The 21,629-nt window shown below is 32.6% G+C and overlaps 1 protein-coding gene across 1 annotated transcript in view; it reads right to left on the reverse strand.

The window, feature by feature from the left end:
- The window catches only part of DPP10 (dipeptidyl peptidase like 10), a 641,699-nt gene that overhangs the window by 311,362 nt on the left and 308,708 nt on the right, over positions 1–21,629 (reverse strand). The gene's annotated exons all lie outside the window — the stretch shown is intronic.

Here is a 21,629-nt window from a genome sequence, read left to right on the forward strand (position 1 = left end):
TGTTAATATTTTTATTATTAGGAAAAAGAGGCCAAAAGATCATTGAAACCTTTAAGAAAACAAAATTATTTTATAGTTGCATGTAGTATTAAAAGAAATATTGGCATTCTGTTTGCCATGATTTTCTGTTTCTATGTTCTTACTGGTTGAATATGTATATTTTTAAAAGACACTTTTAATAAAGACTCTCTTTAAAAGAAACTTCCAGGTGAAAGAGATTAAAACATGAATTCATAACTGATTGCTCTATTTGATATCAAACAGCAACTACACTGTACCTGACTGATTTTGAGCCTGTAATCTAATAATTGAACAGACTTGGTGGCAGAAGGAATTTAAACTACACAACAAAAGAGAAATACATTGAGGATGGAGAAATTTTATTTGAAATAGAGATATTTCTTTAATTCATATCTAAAGAGAAGGCAAACAAATTGTGTTGATAGATCAAAAACCTCCAAAATATATTTTTAAAAAATCCAAAATAAATTGCATCTGAATTTTAAGCAAATGAGATAATTTGCATGGTATTTGCATAGAAATATATACATAAATAATTTTACGCACTTTATGTGAGGGTGGTTTACACAACACTCCTATCTATGAAGAACAGAAAAAGGTGAAGTAAGGGTTTTGGTTTGTTTTAACATAGGGACCCCAAAACACAATGAATAGGATAAGTAACTCAAACTGATCAATATTTGGAAGTTTGAGTAGAATAATAAAAAGCTTATTTGGTCTTTGTCCCTGTTTCCCGACTCAGAGGTCCAGAAACCCTTGAAATCTCCAGAGGGATAGAAATGTCTTTTCCTATTCATAGCAAACTCTTTTGAATCATATCTGAGTTTATGCTAAGGAGACAAAAGAGGAGGTTTTGCACGGGGTTGGGTAGTTTATAGCTTCAGGGTGGGGCTGGTCATCTGATCACCTCAACCATGTGAATATAAGGTTAGACTTGCAGCCCCACTCCAAGACTTAATAGAGAAGAATAGCTAAAGATTTGAGATTGAACCTCTAGCCAGTGATTTAATAAATTGCACCTAAGTAATGAGACCCTGATTAAAAAAAATACTCTGAATGTTGGTGAACACATCAATGTACTGGGAAGGTGATGTGTCCTAACTCCAAAAAAACAGATTCCTGAGTTCGGTACCCTTTTGAGCATCACCCTGTATACCTCTTCATCTACCTGTTCTCTTGTAGCTTTATGATAAACTGACACTCATAAGTATAGCTCTTTCTGGAGTTCTGTGAGTTATTCTAAGGAATTATTCAACCTTCCAACCTCAAGAGGGTAACAGGAACCTTCTCATTTGTACCCAAGTTGGACAGAATGCAGGTGTCCTCAGGACTTGAAACTTGCAGCTGGCATCTGACGCAGAGGCAGTCTTGGGGAATTGAACTTTTATATCTGTGGGTCTGCACTAATTTATGGTAGTTAGTATCAAAATTAAGGGATTTTGCCCTAAACTTGTAGGGTCTGCCCTAACTCCAGAGAGTTAGTAACAGAAGTCAATTGAATAGTAGGACACCCAGTTGGTATCAGGGAATTATCGTTGGAATGAGATAATTTGTTAATCTCTGAGCCAGATATGCAAGAGAATGTAGTGGTCAGAAAGGCATCCCATCTAATGGCAATAATGCCCAGATTTGACAGTTTTGCCAAGATAAAATTGTCCATGACAATAATTCATCTCAAGAATTTTCATTTTCATTTTGTAAATGCTCCATTTCAATAATAATGAAAATAACAACAATGACACCAGCAGCTACTATTGGTTACTCATCTATCATGTGATCTGCAAGTTGCTAAGAACTTTGCACTTATCAACAATCCTTAAGAGTCCTCAGGGCAATAATGTGAGCTAACTATCCTCATTCTCCGTCTCTGTCTCTGTCTCTATATCTCTCTCTGTGTGTGTCATTAACTTATTGTATATTAAAATGTGACAGAAATTAATCTATGGCGGATTTAAGGTAACATCGTAGACACAAGGTCATCTTTCCCCACATTACACTCTCAGGAAGTGTATTATTCTTAAAGAAACCGTTAAGGGAACAGTATCAGATGTTCTATTGTTAGTTAAAAATTGGCTAAGAGATAAGGTCATCGTGTCCATCCTGTGGGTATTAGAAAACTCCAATGTCACAGTTGTTAAACTTTTCTCAAGGTCACAGAGAAACATATACAGCAGGATAATTCAGGAGGTGCCTCTTTTCATAAGCCTCACGTTATCTCACCAGCAGGTTTTGGGTTTTTTTTTTTTTTTTTTTTTCAGTAGAGAGCTTCTCTGTCTGAAGTCTGAATTATTTAAAGGAAATCTCACCTCCCTCATCCCCATGCATCCCCATTTGATGTTCCTCACACAAATTAACTTCACGCTTTCACAGGTGCGTCTGTGCCTCCGGTAACAACGTTTTAGTATCTTTTACAGTTCCTACAATTATCCAGTCTGGCACTTTATTAATTATCACTATACTGCCTCCAGCTTATACAGCACACAAACTGGGAAACTTTCCAAATATCTTTTCAGGGGCCTAAGCTGCTGAACCTTCTCTGAATTTAAAGAGTTGTGAGCAGGTCACTGGTACAGCAAAGAAACTTCCTGATGACACACAAGCAGGAAACACATGTTGGCAGCTTAGTCAAGGGACCAGGGGATGCTAGAAATCTTAGGCCAGGCCCTCTTAGTATAAGCCACTGATGTTATCATCTGTTGCATTTGGGGGATTAATTCTTCCTAGTAGTCACAGGAGACCCCTTCGTCAACATCATCCTAATTACAGACATTAAGTAGTTCCAGTTGAATCTCAACTTGATATGGCTTCAAATTAGTGTTTTGGGAAGTTTATTATCGCCAATAATGTGATTATGTTACCTACATATTTAACAACTTAATTACCATTGAAATGAAAAAAAATACAGATATGGTTTCTACATGTGTTTATTCCCATTATTCAGCAATGATGCCTACCAGTGCATTTTTTGATAGTCAATATGGTACAAAGGGCAGTGAAATTAATGAATCCTGCCATCTAGAAACTTTCCACTGAAGGAAGGCAAGGCAGGATAAACAACGTAAAATGAATATACAGGTGATTAACTAAACCAATTAAACCAAAAAGACAAGCCATTTAATCAAGTTGAGAAACAAATGCATGATTTCAGGTAATTTCAAGCAGTTTGGGGAACGTTTTGTTGTATGCCATGTGTGTATATCATTCAATTCTGCGCAAACTCATCTATTGAACAATTCACTATACGGCAAGCAACATGGTAGACACTGAAGAAATTACAAAGTTGGGAAATAAGTTCTGCAAGGGGCTTTTCCATCTGATATTGTGCAGAATAAAACTAACATCATGAATCTGTACAGCTGAGAGTAGAGCAGGGATTCAAAACCTAAATGACTTAAACAACTAGGTATGAATGAAGAGTAAGAAGGAAGCTATCTGAGTGAGAATTGAGTATCAAAGGTGTGGTCAGGCTGTCTGTCTAAAGGAGCAATAGCTCCTTAGCTCTGGATAAATACTGCCTTGCAGGAAAGTGCACATTTTGGTGCTGGTTTTCCAAATTTTTTCAAAAAAAGTTTGAAATCTAAATTTTAACTTACAATCTCATGACTTTATAAATTATAATTCCATCATTTTACATATATATAAGGGGCAGGTTCTGCCTGAGGGATACCACTTTGCTAGTTTTTGGTAAAGTCATGATTGCCATAGCAAGAATGCGAGGAAAGAAGACAATGCAATGAGGTATAAAGAACAGGATTGCATCCTTTTTGTATATTTGGTAGTAATGTAGACTACATTGTGAGAGTAATTTTCACAAAATGCACAAGTAGCTTAAAACAATTTCCAGGAAGTGGGGGACGGTGGCATGGATTACTGCTAATATTAATAATGCATACATGATTACCAACATAAATACGGCAGAGTCAATCACTGTAATCATGAATGGCAAAATCTAAAGCCAAGGAAGCATCAAAACCAGATTCAAATTTAGAACTATTACCATGGAGTTTCGGTAGAAAATGAGTTAGATCTGATTATATCTTGAGGTTATGAGATCTGCTAAGAAGCTCTCATGACAATCCAGACAAGCAATACCAAGAACTTAAGGAGGAAGCAGAGGGAGTGAGAGGAAAGAAGGGAGATTGTGAATTAAAACTAAAAGAATCAAGGATTAGATCTGAAGACTGAGAAAGAAGGAAGTATACAAAATGACTCTGGGTTTTAAAGCTTTTATCACTGGGTGAGTTCTACTTTTGCAACATTCTAACTTGGGGAAAAAAGAAAAACATGCATATTCTGAGGAAAATTTTAGACATTCCAATGCCATATATGTGATGATTATATGCCCTAAAGGATAGCCCATAGGAAATGCACAGGATTGGTGTATAAAAATCCTAGAGTTTTATAGAGATTCCTGAAATCATTTATACAGTGTATTAGATGAAAGATTATGTTCAATACAAATGCATCACCTCTGAAGAAAAGTGACAAATCCCTTCAAATGACATGTTCTACCAGGAATGGATCAGTAAAATGCAGTTATTCTGAGTATTACTTACTATTATTTTTATTCTTTAAATGTGAACATTTTCTTCCTCATATATATTTGTTCAACCTGTTCCACCTGCTATAATAGCTTCCCCTTTCTCTTTTTCCTATTCAAATTGTATTTCTCTAAAATATTTCTCCAATCCTTCTTCTTTAAGCCTTCCCTGTCCTTCTTAGCTCAAGTGATTCATCTGACCTCACATGTATATAATTATATGTGCAGTTCATCTAACAATTGATCACTGTTTCTTGATTGCTCTTCCAGGTTGTTTAGAACTGCAATTTACATCTTTTATTGCCACAGTAATGTCCCTATTAAGAGGCTCCATGGCAATGATTCACCTTTGTCAGAAACATTATAACTAGAGGTAGAAATGAGATAATGATGGTGTCCCAAGATGTCAGATATTAAAGATCATGGCAAGAAATCATTAAACACAAACTTAAATGTCAGATGTGCCAGAAAATATAAAATATTCATTTGTATGGCTGGAGGCTGAGAAAGCACTGAACAAGAGGAGAATAAGAGATGTGGTTAAAATTAACACAAGTTGGTATGGAGGACTTGGTTGCCTTGGAATTGAGAAATGACAGTAAAGTAGGGACTGCGCAGTTAGGATGAGTATTGTTCTTGATCCTGGTACAAGCTGGTGACAAAACTATCTATAAGCATCTCTATTTGCAAAAAAATCCTGACCCAGGAACTTCAGCTGAATAATCTTGAAAGTATAAATGGGTACATCTTTAACAGATAGAGAATGATGAAAACAAGAATGTAAGTCTTCATAGATCCTATGGTCCTTTCCCTGCTCTCTCAACCTCCACTCCATCAATTCCCTTAACACATTCACACACACTCTTTATATATAATTTATTTAGGGTATATCTTCCCTCACTAACCAGTCTCATTATTAGTTTATTGATACCTAACCAAAATGTTTAGAAAAATCATGTCTCATTATATTTAGAAAAATAAAACATGAATTTTTAAACATGTAATTAAGTATATATTAGGGATATGTTTCCTGATATATTCCTTCACAGTGCAGTCTATACACGATTAAATTACCTGGCTTGAGCATGAGGAAGGGTTTTTAGAAGCCAATAGGCCTTAGGTGTATGAGAGGAGGGAGAAGGGTTACTATTTACTTGAAAAGAGGAGAAGGGAAATTAAGAGAAGCTAGAGAGACAGGAGTCCATGGAATCATGTCAGTACTGGGCTCTCTTTCACTGCCCAGGAACAGAAAAAAAGCAAGTAGATAGATATTTTTTTTCTTTTAGCTCTAAACAAAGCCATATTTGTTCTCTATAGTTATAACTGTAAGTATGAAGAAAAATTTTTAATAAAATATTTTATTGTTTATTTTTTCATGTTTTCATTTCTTAGCTACCCAACCAAGTAGTATAGTGCTTGAATTATATTTCTTTTATGATACTCACAACATCTATGCTGTATAAGTATAATCAATGGTTTCTCTCTATATATATATTTTTTGGTACCATGCCTTTTATTGATACTGGAATATTTTATAAAACAATTCGATGCAGAAAATGCCATGGTTCAATGAGGAACTTTTTAAGACTATTGAATCAGTACCTACTAATCCATGTAGACCACCTCACATAATTTTACTGCTCAATAAATGTAAACAGCCAAAATAATATTCTATTGATTTATATCATAGGACATACACTAAAACATTTAAAAAACAATTTTTAACAGAAGGTAAAAATTAATGATCACTGAATTCTATTAATAACTTAAAAAAAACCAAAATATAAAAACAGAGCAGACAAGGTGACTTTGAAAAGAATGCCAATACTTCTCCACCTAAAACTCAATAAATTAGGAAAGATATGGCTGAAAAAAAGAAAGAAAGGGATCTTGTAAATTGCTTATTTATGCAAATTATTTCTTTGAAGTTCAGTTTGTGCTGGTCTAATGACCCTTCAAAATGTCTTAGTGCTTTCTAATCATCATATTTCAAATAAATGCTTTTCTTAAATAATGATGGTACATTCAAGTACTGCTGCATTAAAGAATACAAGATAGAGAAAGAAAGTAAAAGCTATGGAAGTCCTAAAAATATCACATAAGAATTTCTGGATAATTCTACATAATTTTTAGATATTTGCCTTATGCAATGTATCTGATATAATGTTTATAAAATAAGACGGATGGACTACAGTTGTTCAGTAGCAAATTACTTAAATTCATTCTGTAATACTGCATCAGGATTTTAGAAAGTATGATTAATTTTAGATAATTTTAGAAAGTATGATTACAGAAATGTAAATAATATAGTTATTTTATAATATGATATGTACATTTCAAGTGTTTCAGTTAGTAATATGATTTCATTTCTGGTATAGACAAAGAAATGGCTACCAAAAGCTTTTCAATTCCCATATTCATAAAATAAAGGGAAACTATAATGTCCGATATTGATTTGATTAAAAAATTAAAAATTGTTTATCCTTGCTGAATTTTCTTTTTTAAATGAGATAGAACTGTGGAACAATAGTGCTTTGAAGTGTAAATATTCTTGACAGATAATCAATTTTTTGTAAGGTTCAAAGGATCTTAAAGTTGCTATAACACTGTTAGTTTAGTATTATAATTAATAATTCCAAATAACAAGAGAAAACATAGGTTAGTAACTAAAAATAATATTTACTTGTGGCAGATTTCATATATTCTTACCTATTCCTCAGTATTATCATATTTGATATTGCTATAATTTGGATATTTGATGCTTCCAAACCTTATGTTGAAATTTGATCTCCAATGTTGGAGGTGGAGCCTAATGAAAAGTGTTTGGGTCATGGGGTCAGATCCATCATAAATGGCTTGGTGCCATTCTCCTGGTAGTAATTTACCAAATCTATCAGTTTCCAAAAGAGCTGGCTGTTAAAAAAGAGCCTGGCATCTCCCTTCGCTCACTAAGTGATCTCTACACATGCCTACTCCCCTTTGCTTTCCACCATGAATGGAAGCTTCCTGAAGCCCTCACCCAATGCAGATGCTGATGCCATGCTTCTTGTACAGCCTGTAGAACTAGGAACTGAATAAATTTCTTTTCTTTATAAATTACCCAGCCTCAGGTATTCCTTTATAGCAACACAAAACAAACTAATATATATATATTTACTTGTTCTTTTCTATTTTCTCTCTTGAATTGGGTTAATCATAATTTTTGTCTCTTAGCATGTTATTCATGATAAATTTAGCAAATAAAAATACAAGGTGCCCAATTAAATTTGAGTATCAGGTAAACAACTGATATATTATGATATATAAAAAGAATGGCAAATCAAATAACCATGAAAATCACATGAAAAGAATGGGATAACCTATAGTCATAAAAAAGTGAATTATAGTTAAATGCAAATGAATATGAATCAGTAACAAAAGCTGAACCTTAAAGGGAAATATAAGAAGATCATGGACTTCTTGATGCTTCTTTTAAAAGCTCAAAATCAACCAAGACTAAATAATATATCATGTAGGCGAACATGTATTTGTAGCAAGGCAAACTTAGACATTCGTCAGACTCCCAGGGATATAAAAGTAATTTACACAGTGAATTAGTTTAAAAGTTGACTTGTAATTTACTAAACTTTCACTTGAATGCTCCAAAGTTGAATGCTATTCATTATTGTCAATTTTCTCAGAAAAGTCCATTAATAGCTGTTAAGCACAGTTGTGGAGACCAGCAGTTATTCACAAATGTGGCTCAATAGACCTTCCTGTTATTGTTTCTTGATCTATATGTGCAATTGTTTTCTTATGGTATATACCTAGGGAGGAATTTGTGGGTTGTAGGGCATGTGAATGTTCTACTTCACAAAATAATGACAAACTGTTGCCCAAAGTAAAAACACAAATTATACTCCTGCTATCAATGAGTAATAAGCTTCATTATTAAATATTTCCCATTCTTTCTATTACTTGGTAATATCAAAGTTAAACTTTGCAAGTAAGATAGGTACAAAATGCTCTCTTTGTTAATAAATATTTCTGTTTATAAATTATGTTAAGATCTTTTTGTTTATGAACAATACATCTTTTGGTGAGAAGTATATTTACGTCTTTTGTTCTTTTTTTAATTGATTTGGAAGAGTTTTTATATTAATTACATTAACGTTTTCAGTGTCAATTAATGCTTTTCACCATATTTTTATCATTTACAACTTAGCATATTGGTTTCAATATATACTAAAATATCTGTGTTCTCTAACTGTAACATGAGATTATAATAGACACAGGATACAAACAACAAAAAATACAAGGATATGGCCAGGCATGGTGGCTCATGCCTATAATCCCAGAACTTTGGAAGGCTGAGGCAGGAGAATTGCTTGAGGCCAGGAATTTGAGACCAGCCTGGGCAATGTAGTGAGACTCTGTCTCTATAAAATATAAAGAATTAGCCAAGGGTAGAGGCACGTGCCTGTAGTCCCAGCTACTTCGGAAGCTGAAGCAGGAAGATCTCTTGAGCCCAGGAGTTTGAGGTTGCCGTGAGCTATGAGTGTGCCACTGCACTTTAGCCCAGGGAACAGGATGAGACCCTGCCTCTAAAAAATAATAATGAGGATATGACAAGTAAGAAGATTCTGAATATGCAATTCACTTGAAAAAAAAAGATAATAACAAGGCCCAGATTTTCAGCTTTGAACATCAATATTTCTTGAATATATGAACAAATGGAATATCACACCTCATGCTCAGGATTCATTATAATAAATTGATTTGCTGCTTCTTGATCATTTGTTCAGTAGCCATTTGATAAACAGAGATATCATAAATGACCCTTCTATGCTAAAGCAAAGAGCAGCAGTAAAGGAAAAGATTAATATTAGATTTACTTCCCCGGTGGTGAGAATTTTCTGCTTACTTGCGGAAAGAAAGAGAATCTATCAAATCAAGTCAAATCCAGGGGAATGACAATAAAGAACAATTGGGTGCTGCCTCCAGATTCAATGTCTTGAGCCAAATTCCCTGCTTTGAAGAAGGACAAGGTTCTCTTTTGTTGTCTCCCAGTCACAGGTGCCAGCCTCCCTGGTCTCCTCAAGCTGCGCTTAGGAGCTGAATTAAAACATTCACCAGTTGAGTTGACATTTACTTGCATTTTAATGGCACAAAGCCAAAAATCATTTTTTCTATTGTTCACTTTCTCAAAAATGTTCATTAATAGCTCCAATCATTTTTGAAGCATATTGAATATTAATATCAGTGTCTTTCCTCTCAGATAGAGGTTGGATTAATTCTAATCCTTGATGAAGGTATTCCTTTCATATGCTTTTTTTCTTTTTTTTTTTTAGATTAATTTTGTCTCATTTGGAAAATTGAAGGAAATTTTAGGGTTAACATTTCCAACCCTATGGGGCAGATGATTCCTCTAACTTTTATTGAACAGGTAGTTATAGCTGAATAAGTTCATTATAGAAATTGTCTCACAAGTTTTCTCTTTGTTTCTCCTTCCCTTTCATTCATTCATTTTTTTCAGATCAGCTAATAACAGATACAGGTCTACTAAAAGGTTCAAAATACAGAGCATCTTTTCACCAGATTTTCCAAATGCTGGTGAATGAATAATCCCAGTGAGAGTCAGGCTAAGTAAAAATATCTACAGAAAAAAAATGTCACTGCACATGAGTATCACTTGCAAAGTCCCAATCTGAAAGACTTCTGCAAAGAAACTCATATACACAAAAAAATCAATTGACAATGCACATATGAAAAGACGATGCTTAACCTTTCTCATAATTAAATAACTGCAAATCAATGTGACAATTAAATGCTATTTTTCATCAGCCAAATTGATAATAATTAAGATACATGACAATACCCAGTGATAACAAGAGTAGACTAACAGGTAAGTAATGCCATATATTATTGGTGGGTGTGAATACTGCAATTTGATACTACCTAATAAAATTCCAATTGACCTTTCCTTTGACTCATCAGTACTACTGGTATGATTTTAGCCCACAAATATATTTGAAACACGGCTGTCAATTATTTTTTGTTTTGTTTTGTTTTTTCAGCAGTTGTGTAATAGGAAAATAATTAAACAAAATATATAAGAAAATTCTATGTAGCCATTAAATTACATTAGAAAAAAATAACAGGGCTCATACAAAAAGATCTTCAAGTTACGTTATTAAGTAGATTGAAAGTACAAATCATCCATACTGTTGAAATTAAATATACTGTACACAAACATACACACACACTTACGTACATACATGTACATACATATATGAGTTTATTTATTTTAGAATATTATATAGTTTACATAGAGTTCTATGAAGATATATACAGACATAATTGTGTAGAATTTTTTTATATATACAAATATTTACATGGCTACCTTCAAAAAGGGGTACTGAGTGATGAGAAGAGAATTTTTTTAATTTTATATATATATATATATATATATAAAATCTGTGCCAGTTCTACTAGAACTTTCTGTGATGATAAGGATGTTTCATATTTACACTTTCCATTGTGGTAGCTGCTAGTTTTATTTGGCTATTGAACACTTGAAATGTGGCTGATATGACTGAAGGATAGAATTTTTAATTTTATGTGATTTTAATCAATTTAAAAATAAATTTACATAGTTCCATGTAGCTAGTAACTCTCATATTGGATAGTGTAATATGACATTTATATTTTCTAACCTGTTTCATCCTCTTGCTTTCAAAAATGTCAATGGAGGAGACTGAAAATATCTGCACTCATAATTTGACTATATTTTATAAAAATATCTAGTAAATGTTACTATGTTTAAAGGACATACACAAATGATGTATAGAGTGGAATATAAACAATAATAAAAGAGAAGAAGGAAAGCCATTGGTCTAAAAACTAAAGACAGAGAAGAAAAAGGGAAAGGAGCAGAAAAAATTTCAAAAAATAATGACTTGAAACTTCCCAATTTGATGAAACGTATTAACGTACCTATTCAAGAAGCCTAAAAAATTCCAAGTAGAACAAACAAACATTCTCGCATAGACACTTCAAAGTCAAATTGACAAAACTCAAACAAAAATAAAATAATAAAAATGGCACAAGAAAATAACATCAGGTATAAGGGATCTTCATTAAGATTAACAGCTGTCTTTTCATAAGAAATCATAGTGGCCAGAAAAGTATTAGGATGACATCTTCAAAGCATTAAAAGGAAAATGATTGTCAACAAAGAATTCTATACTGAGCTAAACTCTCACTCAAAAAGGAAAGAGCCATTGAACCATTTCTAGATATACAAAACCTGACTGCAATGATTACTATCAGAACTGCCCTAGAACACTATAGAAAGACCTTCAGGCTGAAATGAAGAAACTAAACAGTAACTTGAATCCACATGAAGGCATAAAATGACCTAGAAAGGGTATTATGAAAAACAGCATTAGTACATTTGTTTGTAAATCCTTTCTTCTCCTGTTTTATAATATAGCTTCACACATACTTATAAAACTCTGTTGGTTTGGTTATAGTGTTTAAAGATATAACTTAAATGACAATAATAGTACGAAGGAGAGAGAAGCATGAAAGTAATTTGGAATAACTTTTGTACTCTATTGAAATTAAGTTAATATTTAATCTGAACCTTTTTCTAAATTAAGATGATAGTTGAAATTCCAAACACAATGGCTAAATAAATAATTCAAAAAATAAAGTAAAAAAACAAATTTGGAATGCAAAAGGTACAGTGGAAAATATTTATTTAACAAAAAACAGGTCAGAGATAAAAGAATGGAGAAACAAAAATGACATAAGAGATATATAAAAAAAATATCAAATGGCTGAAATAAGATCTGCCTTATCAATAATTGCATTAAGTACAAATAGTTCAGATACATGAATCAAAAAGCGATAGTTGACCGAATGGATAAAAATAAAACACTATCCAACTATATGCTGTATACAAAGGGCACATTCTAGACTTAAGACACAGAGTGGAAAAGATACACAATGCAAGTAATAAATAAAGCGGAGATGGAGTAGGTTCACTAATAACACACAAAATAGACTCTAAAGAAAAAAATGTTACTAGAGACAAAAAGAAATAGTGTAACAATAAGAGGGCCATTCTATCAGAAACATATCACATATATACACCTCATCATACAGTCCCAAAATACATGAAATAAAAATTGACACAATTGAAGCAGAAAATAAACAACTGAACAATAATATTTGGAGAATTCAAAATCTCAATGTCAGGCCGGGCACGGTGGCTCATGCCTGTAATCCTAACACTCTGGGAGGCTGAGGCGGGTGGATTGCTCAAGGTCAGGAGTTCAAAACCAGCCTGAGCAAGAGTGAGACCCCATCTCTACTATAAATAGAAATAAATTAATTGGCCAACTAATATATACAGAAAAAATTAGCTGGGAGTGGTGGTGCATGCCTGTAGTCCCAGCTACTTGGGAGGCTGAGGCAGAAGGATTGCTTGAGCCCAGGAGTCTGAGGTTGCTGTGAGCTAGGCTGATGCCATGGCACTCACTCTAGCCTGAGCAACAAAGTGAGACTCTGTCTCAAAAAAAAAAAAAAAGAAAAAACAAACAAACAAAATCTCAATGTCAGTAATGGACAAAACCATTAGGCAAAACATCAACAAGATAAAAGAAGACTTGAGCAACATCATAAAGCAAAAAAAATCTTACAAACATTGAAAATATTAACAGAATATACAATCTAATGCAGTCCATACAAACGATTTTATAGGATAGACCATATCTTAGGCCATAAAAGAAGTCTCAATAAATGCAAATGTGTTAAAATTATGCAAAATGTGTTCTCTAACCACAACAAAATTAGAAATTAATAATGGAGACCATTTTGGGAAATTCACAAATATGTGGACACTAAATAATAGTCACCTAAATAACCAATGGGTTAAGAATGATGTTGTTGCGAGAAATGAGAAAATGCTTTCTTTGAGAAGAATAAATATGAAAACACAAACTACCAAAATTTATGGTATACAGATAAAATAGAGCTTAGAGAAAATTTTCTCGCTATAAATACCTATATCATAAAAGAAAAAAAGAAAGAAAAAAGGAAAGAAAAGAAAACAAATGTAACTGAAATTAATAGTTTAATCTTCTATCTAAAAAAAGTAGAAAAAAGATAAGAAAAGTTAACACAAACAAGCAGAAGGAAGGAAATAATAAAGATTAGAGTGGAAATAAATTAAATTCAGACTAGAAAAACAGTGAAGAAAATCAATAAAACCAAGAGTTGGTTCCTTGAAAAGAAAAATAAAATGAACAAATCTTTAGCTAGATGGATGAAAAAAAATTAAAAAATTCAAATTACTAAAATCAGGAATAAAAATATAATAAGAAATACAATAAAAACTGTATGTCAACAAATTAGATTATTTAGATCAATAGGACAAAGTTAGAAAGATACAAATTTCCAAATCCAACATAAATTTTGGAAAAAAATATGTAATTGAAATAGATCTGTAACATGTAAAAGAATTAAAATATTAATAGTAGTCAGAAATTTTTTCATCAAAAACAAGCCCTGGCCCTATGGCTTGATTGGTGAGTTCAGATAATAACACATCTTTGCAAACTCTTCCAAATAATAAAAGGAGGGAATACTTTGCTACTCATTCTTTTAGGTCAGTATTATCTTGATACCAAAACCAGAAAAAAAATCACTAGAAAAGAAAGCTACAGACTGATATCTGTTATGAATATAAACAGAAATTCTGAACAAAATACCAACAGAGCCCAAGAACATATACAAAGAATTATATAACACTGTGAAATGGGATTTATCCTAGAAATAACAAGTTTTGTTAATTGTTCAAAAAATCATTTAATGTTAAACATCATATCCATAAAAAAAATTTAAAGACATAAATACCTCAATCAATGCACAAAATTTACTTAGCAAATTCCAACACCTTGTCATGATAAAAATATTAAACGAACTGGGAATAGGCAAAACATCAACAACTTTTTAACAGATGATGTGATTTTACATTTGGAAAATCCTAAGAAGTCTACTAAAACATACTACTAAACAATGTGGTAGGATAAAAGAGCAATATACATAAATTTTTGCATTTCTGTGCACTAGCTGCAAACAATCCAAAAAATGAAATGAAGTAAGCAATCCCATTTATAATAGCCACATAAACAATTTAATATGTATGAATAATTTTTTAAAGTATAAGATTTTTACACTGAAAACATAAAACATTCTTTTACAAAATTTTTAAAAGCTCTATATAAAAATGAAAGATAGTGCATGCCCAGGGATCAGAAAATTTAACTTTGTCAAGACAGCAATATTTTCCAAATTGATACACAGAGGCAATGCAATCCCTATCAACATCAAAATATCAGCTTTCTATTTTTTTGCTAAAATTTACTAGCTGATCTTAAAATTTATATGGAAATACAAGGGATCCAGAAATCCAATTTTGAAAAAGAAGAACGATGTTCAAGGACTTACACATCTCAATTTCAAGTCTTACTATGAAGCTATAGTAATCAAGACTGTGCTACCAGCATAAGAATAGACATATATTAATTGATCAATAGAATAGAGAGTCCAGAGATAAACTCATGAATCTGTAGCCAATTAACATTGACAAAGGTGCCAAGATCATTTGATGGGGAAAAAATAATTTTTTTTCAAAGAAAAAGTTGCATGAACGATGGTATGCCCACTTGCAAAAGAATGAATTTGTACCCCCTTCTTCATATAATATTCAAAAATCAACTCAACATGAATCATAGAGCTAAATGTAAGAATAAAAACTATAATACTCCTATACAAAAAATAGAAGTTAATTTAAATTAAGAACAATCTGCATAAAACAAAAGAAAAAATAAATTTGACATCATCAGTAATAAAATCTTGTACACCAAGGGCACCATCCAGAAAGTGAAAGACAGCATGCCTGGAAGGAAACATCTGGAAATCATGTATTTGACAAGAAACTTCAATTATCCATATACAAAGAACATTCAACAATAGGAAGACAAAAAGCTCAATTTCAGATGTGGACAAAGGATTTGAACTAACATTTCTCCAAAGAAGATATACCAATGGTCAATAAGCACATGAAACAATCCTCAATATCATTAGTTAATTAACAAAATAGAAATCAAAGCCATGATAGGATATTATTTCATACCTACTAAAATGGATAAAATCAAATAGATAAGAACACACATTGTAGAGGATGGTGAAGAAATCAGTCCCCTCTTATACTGCTGGTAGAAAGACAACTTTGGAGGATAATTTTTCAGTTCTTCAGGATGCTAAGCATAAAGTTACCATATTACTCACAATTCCACTCCTCAAGAGTGGAAACATACCAAATGAAATGAAAATATATGTCCATACCAAATCTGCACACAAATGTTCATAGAAGCATTATTCATAATAGCCAAAACGTGGAAAAAAATGTCCATTAACTGATGAATGAATAAACAAAAAGCGATATATTTATACAATGAAATATTATTGAGCAGTAAAAAAGAATAAAGTACTGATGAATGCTAACATGAAGATAAACCTAGAACATATTATGATAAGTAAAAGAAGCCAGTCACAAAAGACTACACATTGTAGATTCCGTTTATCTGAAATATACAGAACAGGCAAATCCATAGAGACAACATAGATTAATAATTGTCTGAGGCTGCAGAGAAAGAAGTGGGGATGGAGAAGGGCTGTTAATGTGTAAAGATTTCTTTTGGAGCTGTTGAAAATAGTCTAAAATTAGATAGTGGTGATGGTTGCACAATTCCGTGAGTACACTAAAAACCATTGAACTGTACACTTCAAATGGATAAAAATTATGGCATTTGAAATATATCTCAATATAGCTTTTACATATACACACACAGAAATATCACTGTATCTCTCTCTCTGGTCTCTCTACCTTTTTATCTATTTATTTATTAGCTATGTGGAGAAAGAGAGAAGGAGAAAATTAGGGAAAAAGAGAAAAAATAAATTGATGAGCAGTATAATGAAGTCAGAATGAATTAGTATAATTTCCATGCTCTAAATTCTTTCATAATTGCTAAAAGTAAGCTTTAAATTTGGGTCTTAGTTTCCTGTTAGCCAAAAACTAGAAAAAATATCAATTACAAGAGGTGTATTTTACTTATGTAAATGTGAATTTTTTAAGATATGGCTAGATTTTCCTGAAACTAAAGTTTAAGAAATATTTCAATGGCTAGCAAGCAAAGAATACATTTAAGGATGAGGTAAAGTTTCTTCCTACATTTATGTAAGTTTCTAGAACATCCTACCAATTAACAATGTTCCCCAAATAATAAAGATATGTTGTGAAGAATCAAGTAATTGTTTCCTGTCCTCAGACTGTTTCCTCTCCTCTTTGCTGAAAATAAATATTATTCATTTTCAGTAATCAGAGCACCACTTTAGTTGCTTGTTATCTCATGGGCTCATAATTTTACTGGGTAAGGAAAATCTTTTTTTTTTTTTTTGGTTTATAAATTATTTTTGTGGCTAATTCAAATTTTATAAAAATTCATTAAATTTCCTTTTTCTCCTGTGTTCTTTGACAGACCACTCTGAATCTGATATTTTCAGAAATGATAATATGTGAAGAAGAAAATAAATGTAATTAATTCAAAAAATGTGTATTAAATGTCTATTTTGTGGTATGTCATCATTACTCTAGACACAAAGTTGGCTAAGGCTTGGTTGGCCTTTTCTTTTAAGAAATTCATAAACTAGTGAGAAGTTTCTTGAAAGATGAAAAAAAATATATCATGACTACTTAATCAAAAGATAGTAGATAATCAAACAGATAATCAAAAGATAATCAAATTTGGCTTTGAATAAGCTTATATATTTCTGTATTTCTAAATCAATAAGAACTTCATTAATTATGTCAACATCAACTATTTTTTAATTAAAGTCTTAATTACAACATTTGAACCAAGAAATATGACATTTTGAATATTGTTTGACAGCTATCCCCACTGATTTACTAAATATAGCTTAATAGGTATTTTCATCCAAACAAACCCTCGAACCTGGTTCTTACCCAGGCTTCCCCCACCTCAATGGTTAACTCTCCTATTCATTAAGTCCAACCACCAAGATGTCAGGAATTATCCTTGCTACTCCCTTCTAGCCACTGCCTCCAACCACTATCGCCCTCATTGCTACTTTATTTTACTTCTTGCTATTTTTCAAATCTTTCACTTCTCCACTGCCACCGTGCCTAAGTGCATTTTCTTATGATCTCAAGCCTAGGTCATCCAATAGGTTATTTGTCCTCTCCTAGCCACAACTTTAATTTATTCTTTAACTTCACCAGAAAGATTTTTGTTTCAAAAGCAAATCTGATCATTTTTGAAACTCCAACACCATGACCCAAATGAGCTGGCTCCTACCTGCTTCCCCAAACTCATCTGTCTCCTCCTTCCTTGTGCTCCCTGCCACACTGGCACCCTTTAGGAGTGTCTAATGCTCCAAGTCTCATGCTAGCCCCACAGCACTTAAGCTCTATTATTGCCTAGTAAACTTCTCTCTACTCATCTTTATTTCATTAGAGAAGCTTTCTATGACTTCTTCAAAATAGATCAGGCTAATATATTAGAAGTTCTAATATGGCTATTGAGCAATAAAAGTGAAAGTAATATTTTACTTTTATTGTTATATTCCTATACTTCACTTTCATTTCATATCATAGATTATCAATGTTTATACTTGTAATTATTTAATTAGTGCATTATTTAATTAGTGCATAATTATAACATTAGTGCAATGTTAGAGAAACATTAGTCCTGTTTCTCTTAATAGACTATGAAATCACTATGGCAGAAACACTTCTGTTTTCTTACAATTGTATCTTCAGCAGCTATTACAGTATGGGGGAAGATAAAGGTACATAAAAATTACTGAATGAATCTGGGTGTGGTGGCTCACACCTGTGATCCTAGCACTTTGGGAGGTTAACGTGGGAAGATTGCTTGCAGCCAGGAGTTCAAGACCAGCCTGAGCAAGAGTGAGGCCCTGTCTCTACAAAAAATAGGAAAATTAGCCAGGCATGGTGGCACATGTCTGTAGTCCCAGCTACACAGGAGGCTGAGGCAGACCATTCGTTTGAACCCAGGAGTTTGAGTTTGCAGTGAGCTATGACAATGCCACTGCAGTCTAGCAGGGGTGAGAGAGCGGAAACCCTATCTCAAAAAAAAAGAAAAGAAAAAAGAAAAACAACAACAAAATCATTGAATGAGTCAAGTAATAATAAACAAAATAGTATATTCATTTTCTGTGTTCTATGTAAATTTGGTAATTTTATTGCATTTTTTTTAACCAAACCTCTGAAAATTTCTCTATTGTACTCTTTCTTTCTTTCTTTCTTTCTTTCTTTCTTTCTTTCTTTCTTTCTTTCTTTCTTTCTTTCTTTCTTTCTTTCTTTCTTTCTTTCTTTCTTTCTTTCTTTCTTTCTTTCTTTCTTTCTTTCTTTCTTTCTTTCTTTCTTTCTTTCTTTCTTTCTTTCTTTCTTTCTTTCTCTTTTTCTTTTTCTTTTTCTTTTTTTTTGATGCAGAGTCTCACTCTGTTGCCCTGAGTAGAGTGCCGTAGTGTCAGCCTAGCTCACAGCAACCTTAAACTCCTGGGCTCAAGCGATCCTCCTGCCTCAGCTTCCTGGGTAGCTGGGACTACAGACATGTGCCACCATGATGCTCTAATTTTTCTATTTTTAGTAGAGACAGGGTCTCACTCTTGCTCAGGCTGGTCTCAAACTCCTGAGCTCAAGTGATCCTCCCACCTCAGCCTCCCAGAGAGCTGGGATTACAGGCATGAGCCACCATGCCCAGCCTATTATAATTTTATATATAATAGCACACATAAACATATACATTTAACAACTAAATACTAAACAGACTATTAGCAAAATTTGTTGAAAAATATTAAAAATAAAATTACCCATTTAATGACATTTAAGAACCTGGAGACAAGATGTTGATCCCTCTATTTCCAACAGGCTAAAAGCAATTAGTAAAGAAAGCCCTGCCCACCCCATCTCCAAACAAATCCTTCAACCACCTTCTTTTTACTTTCTCCATTAGCACCTTTGTGCATGGTACAAACCCTGCATCTTCTCTCATTTGTGCATTTACAGTAGCCTTAAAAGTAGTCTCTCAGTTTCTACTTTAATACCCCTAGAATGCACTCCTCATATAGTAGACAGAATGTTCTTTAAAAATACAACTGAAATATTACTACTGTCTTTCTTCAAAGTGTGTCTATTGCTCACAAAACAAAACCTTGATCTACAAAATTCAACATAATATACCCTCTGGTTATCTCACTGGGTTCTTATTGTTCCATTCTCCACATCTATACACACACTATATATATAGTGTTCTTAGAATAGATCTAAGACAGTTCGCACCCTAGATTCTTCGTAATTATTGTCTTGTGACCTACAAAACTCTTCAACCTAACCTTGAAATGTTACCTCCATAGTGGGCTTTTCCTAACCACCTGATCATTTTCTAGCCTTCGCCCTGTGTTATTTTCCCACAAGGATTTAACACTGGCTTGCATTTTCTTGTATTTTTAGTTGAGAATTTGCTTATTATTAGTCTGAAAAACGTGCTTTGTTCACCATTGTATCTACAGAACGTGAAATATTCAACAGATAGCAGGGGTCCAATAAACAGTTGGAAAATAACAAACGAATAAGACAAAAAAGTGCCATTTCAACAATGTTGCAGAAACATTATCAAGAAGTAGAGGTAGAAAAATCTCTACACATTTCTAAGAGAAGGAATAACTTCATACTTAAACTGGATTATTTCAGCCAGATTTATAGAGGGAAAGAAGGGAAGAGAAGCAGTGTGATGTTTCATAACAATAGGTGTTGCTGGCTTTGTGGTAGTAGTGTATGTGTGTGTGTGTGTGTGTGTACATATATGTGTATGTGTGTGTAATTCAGCCAAGGCTATTTCCCTTTGTTCACATAGGCAGTATTTCAACAAGAATTGAAAATATTTAGATGGACGGAATCATGACATAGGTGGTATTTATTGAGATATTCAAAACACACTAAAAACAAATATGGTGACTGCAGCCAAGTTAAAACAACCAAAACCTTTTTCTCTTTTCCATTCATTTTATAATGTTTTCCAGCTAACTAGCTGGTAGTAAAATAGCTAGTTAGAGACAAATAGAGCCAGATCTATATGTAGATATCTATCATCTATCTGTAATGTGTGTGCATATACATACATACAGATAAACATATGTATATTTAACTCAACTGTCTTTCCTAAAAAGTTTAAGTGAAAAGTACACCTAGCCACTTCTCATATATATAAGGTATTAAGGGATTGTAATTTATTTTTTGCATTTCATTAAAAGGGATTTTGAATGGAATACTCAGCCAGGCATAGTAAGAGCCACACCTTCTTAGGAGTCAAGATATTTTTTACTCTGGTATCAAGACTACGTTAAATATACTTGGCAGTTTCTGTATTTCTTTGGGTCTGTTTCCTTTTATTTAAAGTGAAGTGGGAGACAGGGAGACAGCTCTATAATAAACTGCCATTATTATTTAATGTTTGTCAAAAATTGAACTTCCTTGAATACTTATACATGTTACACAAGCAAACTAAAACACTAATTTATTTGCATTGTTCTATTTAAATATCTGCATTCAATAGTGCATCTACATTCGATAGTGCAGATAGGCTACAGAAATTTTTCCAATGCATGGTTACGCATCAACAAAACTGCACAGTGAAGTATTCTGAAAGATCAAAAGGGAGGAGAAATAAAAATTATTTCTGTTATCAACTTCAAGACCTTCAAATTCCCTTAAAAATATATTTTATTTGCTTAAATTTCACCATAAATTAACTTAAAAACTTGATGTTTTGTTATTTAAAATTTTTTTATTAATATGATTTTAATGGACAAATTATAATTGGGTATACTTATGGACTATAATGTGTGTTTATACACACTATGTGAAATAATTAAATAAACACATTTAATAATTAAATTTTAGTGATTAAAT

The sequence above is a fragment of the Microcebus murinus genome, chromosome 8 (genome assembly GCF_040939455.1).
Source record: "Microcebus murinus isolate Inina chromosome 8, M.murinus_Inina_mat1.0, whole genome shotgun sequence".
NCBI lineage: Eukaryota > Metazoa > Chordata > Mammalia > Primates > Cheirogaleidae > Microcebus > Microcebus murinus.